The sequence below is a fragment of the Sciurus vulgaris genome (genome assembly GCF_902686455.1).
Source record: "Sciurus vulgaris genome assembly, chromosome: 3".
NCBI classification, from domain to species: Eukaryota; Metazoa; Chordata; class Mammalia; order Rodentia; family Sciuridae; genus Sciurus; species Sciurus vulgaris.
In genome coordinates this window covers 108,196,793-108,205,345 of record NC_136463.1, presented here as the reverse complement: position 1 = coordinate 108,205,345, position 8,553 = coordinate 108,196,793, and the positions used below count along the sequence as shown (strand labels likewise).

At 36.6% G+C, this 8,553-nt stretch overlaps 1 pseudogene across 1 annotated transcript; it reads left to right on the top strand.

The window, feature by feature from the left end:
* The first annotated feature begins 304 nt into the window (after positions 1 to 304).
* LOC306658160 (SET domain-containing protein 4-like) lies at positions 305 to 8,012 on the top strand (annotated as a pseudogene). Its single transcript has 2 exons — positions 305 to 346; positions 6,871 to 8,012. The product of its transcript is annotated as an SET domain-containing protein 4-like (transcript).
* Positions 8,013 to 8,553: the final 541 nt, after the last annotated feature.

Here is an 8,553-nt window from a genome sequence, read left to right as displayed (position 1 = left end):
ACTACCAGGGAGACTCCAGGTTTGGTTGCATGCAGCTGCAGCCATTTTGAGATGCCAGGCAGAGTCTGGGATGTGGGGTGTCAACAGGTGTGCTGCCATTGCCATCTTGGGGCACAGCGACCCCTGTGTGAGGATACTGGTCAGGACTTAGAGGATCAGTGTCAGGGTGCCTGTAGGTTTGTCTGAGCCTGGGATCTTCTTCCTGAGTTCTGGTTGCCACCATCTAGTTGCTGTCTGTCAGGATTGCTCATTCCTGGTGATCTCTCTCCAAATTCCAGTGGCACTGAGATCTTGGAACTGCAACATGGCCAAATCCAGGACATCTGAAGCCCAGATTTGTGGGATAGTGACTGGGTCTGCCAGGGACTGTCTGGGCCAGGCAGTCTTGTGGGAAGTCAGACAGGGCTGAGAAACTCAAATGCTGGCACAAACAGTTGTTCGATTTTCCACTGAGATTCATTTTATTTTTATTTTCTTCTTCTCTGGCATCTCTCTCCACCATATTTAGAGCAGGGTGTTTTTTGTGCATCAGTTTGTTGAGGAAAGTGATATATGCATGGTGTTTTTCCATTCTGCTGTATATTCTTATGTTTTTATTATTATTTTTTTATATATGTATCATTCCTCTTGTTTGTCTGTCTTTCTGGATTCCCTTTCTACATTTTCTCCATCTAACAGTCAATCTCTGTTCATTCCTCTTCAACTCTTCTTGTGAATTTTTGCACCTAGTTTTTCTTTTTCTTCCTCATGAACATCATGTCCTGCACTATTTCTGTTCTCTTTGTCCACCATTTGAGACTGGAAATCCTTTTGGCAAATTTTCTGCTTATATTATGGACAGTGATTGAACACATCATTGCTGTTGATAGGGAAAGGGTAGTGGATGCCTTGGTGCAAGCTCTTAGATTTGTGGTTGTATATTGTTTGCACTGGGTGCTACTGATATTGGTCTCCCTCTTAAAGTGGGATACTGGAAATCTTCAGGGACAATATAGGTCTATATAGTAGAATCAGTACTGCCTAAGATCTACAAAACTAGATGGGAGAAAACACAAGCAACATGAAAAAATGAGGGAACAAAATGTCCCAAACAAACCAAGATGTCCAAACAAGAGAATTCACTGAAAACACAGGAGAAGAAATGTCCAAGAAGGAGTTCAGAATGTACATAAACTGATCTGCCAAGAAAGGAATGGTATTAAGAGTAAAATCAAAGAGAAAATACAAGTGAAATATCACTTCAATAAAGAGAGATTGTGAAAAAAACAAGCAGAAATACTTGAAATGAAGCAATCACTAAACTAAATTATAAAGTCAATGGAAAGCATCACCAACAGACTAGACCATTTGGAAAAAAGACCCTCAGGCAATGAAGACAAAATATTTAATATTGAAAATGAAATTGACCATGCAGGGTAGATGGTAAGAATCCATGAACAGAACTTCCAAGAAATATAGGATAACATAAAAAGACCAAATTTAAGAGTTATCAGGATAGATGAAGATCAGAGATATAAACAAAAGGAATGTACAATAATTTCAGTAACATCAGAAAATTTCCCAAACCTGAAGAATGAAATAGAAAATCAAATACAGAAGACTTATAGGACCCCGAATGTACAAAATTACAGCAGACCCACATCCAGGCACATTATAATGAGAGTGACAAAATTATAGAATAAGGATAAAATCCTAAAGGCCCCGAATGTACAAAATTACAACAGACTCTCATCAAGGCACATTATAATGAGAGTGACAAAACTATAGAATAAGGATAAAATCCTAAAGGCCATAAAACAAAAACAGGAAATTACGTATAGGGGAAAACCAGTTCAGATCTCAGGTGATTTCTCAACCCAGACCTTCAATTTAGGAGGTCATGGAACAATATATTTCAAGCTCTGAAAGAAAATGGATGTCAACCAAGAATTTAATATCCAGCAAAATTAAATTTCAGATTTGAAGAAAAAATTAAAAACCTTCCTTGATAACAAAAGTTAAAAGAATTTACAAATAGAAAACCAGCACTACAGAACATTCTCAAAGAAATATTCCATGAGGATGAAGTGGGGGAAAAAAAAAAAAGTGAAATCCAGCAAAGGGAGGAATTACACTAAAGGAATAGTTAAAGGAGAAACAAAATCAAATTAAAAGCCAGAAATAAAAATAACAGGGAATACAAATCATATCTCAATAATAATCTTAAATGTGGCCTAAACTCATCAATCAAAAGATAGACTTGCAGATTGGGTTGAAAAACAAGACCCAACAATATGCTCTCTCCAAGAGACACATCTCATAGGCAAAGACATCCACAGACTGAAGGTGAAAGATGAGAAAAAACAAAGACTATCACTCATATGTATTGCATAAACAAGCAGGGTTTCCTATTCTCAGGTAAAGTTGATTTCAAGCCAAAGTTAATCAGAAGGGACAAAGAAGGTTATTGCATTCTACTGAAGGGAATTATACATCAGCAAGGCATAAAAATTGTAAATATTTATGCCTCAAACAATGGAGCATCTATACATCAGACAAACCCTTCTCAATTTCAAGAATCAAATAGACCATAACACAATACTACTGGGGCACTTTAACACATCTCTCTCACTACTGGACAGATCTTCTAAACAAAAACTACATAAAGAAACTATAGAACTAAGTAATACAATCAATAATTTATACTTACCAGACATCTATAGAGTATTTCATCAGTCAACAAGCAAATACACCTTTTTTTCCCAGCAGCACATGGATCCTTCTCTAAAACAGACCATATTTATGCCATAAAGCAACTCTTAGTAAATACAAAAAAAATAGAGGTAATACCCTGCATTTTATCAGATCACAATGGCCTGAAATTAGAAACCAACAATAAAATGAAAAATAGAAGCTACTCTAACACATAGAGATTAAATAATACACTATTGAATGATAAATGGATAGTCAAAGAAATCAAGGATGAAATGAAAAAACACTTAGAGGTAAATGAGAATGCCAATAAAACATACCAAAATCTCTGGGACTCTATAAAGGCAGTATTAAGAGGAAAGTTTGTTGCACTGAGCTCATGTATTAAAAGAATAAAAAGTCAACAAATAAATGACCTAACATTACATCTGAAAACCCTAGAAAAAGAAGAACAAATCAACATCAAAATGAGTAGAAAACATGAAATAATTAAAATCAGAGCTGGAATCAATGAAATTGAAACAAAAGAAATAATTGAAAAAATTCACAAAATGAAAAGTTGGTTCTTTGAAAAAAAAAAACAATAAAATTGATAAATCCCTAGACACAATAGTAAATATAAAAAGAGAAAACTCAAATTACTAAAATGTTATGAAAAAGGAAATATCACAATGGCCACAACAGAAATTCGGAAGATAATTAGAAACTATTTTAAAAATTTATACTCCAATATAATAAATATTGAAACCATCAACAAATTTCTAGAGATTTATGACCTACAGAAACTGAATCAGGAGGTCACACACAACTTAAACACAACAGTTTCAAGTAATGAAATAGAAAATGACATCAAAAGCCTACCAATTAAGAAAAGACCAGGATTAGACAGATTCTGACCCAAGTTCTAAAAGACCTTCAATGAAGAATTAACACCAATATTCCTCAAATTATTCCATGAAATAGAAAAGGAAGGAACCTTGCCAAACTCATTCTATGAGGCTAATATCACCTTGATACCAAAACCAAACAAAGACACATCAAGGAAAGAAAACTTCAGACCAATATCCCTGATGAAAATAGATGCAAACATTCTCAATAAAATTCTGGCAAATAGCATACAAATCATATTAAAAAGATAGTGTACTATGATCAAGTGGGATTCATCTCAGGGATACAGGGTTGATTGAACATATAGAATTAATGTAATTCATCATATCAATAGACTTAATAAGAATCATATGATCATCTCAATAGATGCAGAAAAAATAATTTGACAAAATAGAGCACCACTTCCTGTTCAAAACACTAGAAAAATTAGGGAGAGTAGGAACATACCTCAACATTGTAAAAGTCACATATGATAAACCCAAGGTCAACATAATTCTAAATGGAGAAAAATTGAAAGCATCCCCTCTAAAAACTAGAACAAGACAAGAATTCCCTCTTTCACCATTTTTATTCAATATTGTCCTTGAAACTCTAGCTAGAACAATTTGAAGGAAGAAATTAGAGATATGCAAATAGGTAAAGAAAAGAACTCAGACTATCACTATTTGCCAATGACATGATTCTATATTTAGAAGATCTAAAAAATTCTAACAAACAGAGAAACAACATGTATCCCATTTGTTTACAATAAAAAAAAAAGTAAAAAAAAAAAAATTCTAGAACTAATAAATGAATTCAGCAACATAGCAGGGTATAAAATCAATACCCATAAATCAAACACATTCCTATACAGCAGTAATGAATTCACTGAAAGAGAAATAAAGGAAATTACCCCATTCACAGTAGCATCAAAAAAAAAAAAAAAAAACACTTGGGAGTCAATCTAACAAAAGAGATCAAAGAACTCTACAATAAAAACTACAGACACTACAGAAAGAAATTGAAGAAGACCTTAGATGGAAAGATCACCCATGATCCTTGATAGGCAGAATTAATATTGTCAAAATGACCATACAACCAAAGCATTATACAAATTTAATGCAATTCTTATTAAAATCCCAATGTCCCAATGATGTTCTTCATAGAAATAGAAAAGGCAATCATGAAATTCATTTGGAAAAATAAGAGACCCAGAATAACCAAAGCAATCCTTAACGAGAAAAGTAAAGCAGGAGGCATCACAATACTGACCTCAAACTACACTACAGAGCCATAGTAATAAAAACAGTATGGTTATTATCAAGAACACAAGCAATAGTAAGTGTTGGTATGTAGATGTGGGGAAAGAGGCACACTCATACATTGGTGGTGGAGTTGCAAATTGGTGCTGCCATTTTGGAAAGCAGTGTGGAGATTCCTCAGAAAACTTGGAATGGACCCACCTTTTTACCCAGTTATTCCATGCCTCGGTTTATACCCAAAGGACTTAAAATCAGCATACCACAGTGATGCAGCCACATCAATGTTCATAGCAGCTCAATTTGCAATAGCTAGATTGTGGAACTGATCTAGATGCCCTTCAACAGATGAATGGATAAAGAAACTGTGGTATATATACACAATGGAATATTATTCAGTCATAAAGAAGAATAATAAAATTATGGCATTTGCTGGTGAAACGATGAAGTTGGAAAATATCATGTTAAGTGAAGTAGGCCAAGCCCAAAAAACCAAAGGCCGAATGCTTTCTCTGATAAGTGAATGACGATTTATAACAAGGGGGGGTGGGGTAGGGGGAAAGAGAAGAATGAAGGAACTTTGGATGGTGTAGAGGAAAATGGGGTGGGATGGGGTGGGGATGGAAAGATAGTACAATGAAACAGTATTACCCTATGTATATGTATGATTACATGAATGGTGTGAATCTACATTGTATACGACCATAGAAATGAAAAGTTGTACCCCATTTGTGTACAATGACTCAAAATGTGTCTGTAAAAATAAAAAAAATAAATAAATAAATAAAAAATGCATGGTATTGACACCAAAACAGGCACTTAGAACAATGGTACAGAATAGAATACACAGAGACAAACCCACATAAATACAGGTATCTCATACTAGAAAAAGGTGCCAAAAACATTCACTGGAGAAAAGATAGCCTATTCAACAAATGGTGCTAGGAAAAATGGAAAGTCACATGTAACAAAATGAAATTAAACCTTTAGCTGTCACCCTGCACGAAACTCAATTCTAAGTGAATCAAAGACTTAGGTGCTAGAAGAGAGACCCTGTGACTACTAGAAGTAAAAGTAGGCCCAAATCTTCACCATGTGAGCCTAGGATCTGACTTCCTTAACAAGACCCCTAAAGTGCAAGAAGTTAAATCAAGAATCAATACATGGGATGGAGTCAAACTAAAAAGCTTCTCAGCAGAAGAAACAATAATGTGAAGAGAGCCTACAGAATATCTTTACCACAAACATCTTATATAAAGCATTAATCTCCAGGATATATAAAGAACTCAAAAAACCTAACTCCAAAAAACAAGTAACCCAATTCATAAATGGGCTAAGGAACTGAACAGGCACTTCACAGAAGTAATATGATTGATCAACAAACATGAAAAAATGTTTAGCATCACTTGCAATTAGAAATGCAAATCAAACTAAGATTTCATCTCACTTCAGTCAGAATGACAATTATCACGAATACAAGCAACAACGAATGTTGGCAAAGATGTGGGGGAAAGGTACACTCATACATTGCTGGTGGGAAAGCAAATTGGTGCAACCATTATGGAAAGCAGTATGCAGATTCCTCAGAAAACTTGGAACTGAACCCCATTTGACCCAAGCTATCCCACTCCTGGGTTTATAGTCAAAGGACTGAAAATCAGCATACTACAGTGATACAGCCACGTCAATGTTTACAGCAGCTCAACTCACAACAGGTAAAATGTGGAATCAACCTAAATTCCCTTCAAAAGATGAATGGAGCCTCCACCTGCGCCATGTCGGACGGAGGCTGTGGTGAGCTTGGGGACTGAGCATCTACACAAACTCCAGTTTTAGAATACAGAAAGGAAGAGGGAGAACAAGCCGAATCAGGAGGTTAAAATGCCTCAGAAGTTCAGAATCGAGAGGACTGAATGAGAGCTACAAGTGTGAATTTATAGAACTAAAGCAGTGACTGAAAGACAGGAAGTTTGAAGATAGGAACTCAACATCTGCTCATTATCCAGGTGCAGGAAGAGGGCTGATGAGCAGAATGGTCTTGCGGGAGGGATAGGTGATTATTTCCTTGTCCGAGAGTAGCCTGCTCACCATGGAAACAGTGATTCGAAGCTGCTTAGGGGTGTACCTTACTAAGTGGAAGCCTTGTCTGTCTCTTCTGCTGGCTCTGTGTACCTTTTCAGTGTCAGAAAGGCATACTGGGGACTGGTCTCTCTGGAAGTCTTACCTGCAAATTTTACCCAAGACCTAAACCTGCCCTGTGTTTGGAACCAGAAGTGGTGAAATTTTTACCCAAACCGTTAAAAGAGGGTAGAGCAGAGAGCCCAGGTGTAGAAGTCATTCGCCTCTTCCAGAGACTTTTTCTCCTCCCTACAGCCTCTGTTTGCAGAGTCCATTGACGGCATCTTCAGCTACAGCACCTTCCTGTGGGCCTGGTGCACTGTCAACATTGGAGCAGTGTACCTGAGACCTAGGAAGCAGGAATGCCTGCAGAGCCAGACAGCTAGCACGCTTGCTCCTTACCTACATTTGTTGAATCACAGCCCACACATCCAGGTAAAAGCAGCTTTTAATGAGAAGACTCCTTGTTCTGAAATTAGAATGGCTTCCGGTTATAGAAAGCATGAGGAGGGGTTCAACTGTTTCGGCCGGTGCAATAATCAGTGGCTGCTGCTGGATATGGCTTTGTTTCCCTCTGCAATCCTCACACTTGTGTTTATGTCTCAAGAGAGATGCTTGTTAAATATCTTCCATCATCTGATAAACAGATGAACAAAAAGATTTCCATTCTAAAGGATCATGGCTTTATAAAAAATTTGGTATTTGGATGGGATGGACCATCGTGGAGGTTACTCACAGCTCTTAACCTGTTATGTCTGGAAACTGAAAACTCTACATGCTGGATAAAAGTACTTCTTGGAGAAGTAATTTTAGATACAAATGAGAAGACAAGTTCAGACCAAACCCAGAAAATATGCCATCATGTCCTAGAGGAGAGTTCTACTGTGCTTCAGAGGGTTTTTCACATGAAGGATGAAAAGGGGTCTTTGATAAGTCAGCTGGCTTTGGTGGAAACACTGTGGAAGGAAGAGCTGAAGATCCTCCAGGCCTCTGGCCAAGATCCTAGTCAACATGCACACCACTTACCTGGCTTCCCCCAAGTGCCTTGGGTCATCCCCTGTGGTGGGTGAGACTTAAACTCTTTTAACCTAAGTTGGAGTCAATGAATTTTATCTTGACCAAAAAAAAAAAAAAAAAAAAATGAATGAATAAAGAAAATGTGTGTATATATATATATATATATGATGGAATATTACTCAGCTTTAAAAATTATGGCATCTGCTGGAAAATGGATGGAGTTACAGAATATCATGCTAAGCAAAATAAGCCAAACCCCAAAAACCAAAGGCTAAATGTTTTCTCTGATATGTGGATGCTAATTCACAATAAGAGCAGGGGGCACAGGGAAGAATAGAGTTACTTTATATTACTTTATATTAGGCAGAGGAGAGTGAGGGAGGGGAAAGGCTATGGGGGTAGGAAGGATAATAGAGTGAAACAGACATTATTACCTCTTGCACATATATGACTGCATGACCAATGTGATCCTACAATATGTATAATCAGAAAAATGAGAAATTATACTCCCTTGGTGTATGATCTGTCAAAATGTGTAAATGCATTCTACTGTCATGTACAAATTAGAATTAAAAATTTTAAAAAGAAAAGCTACTGAAAT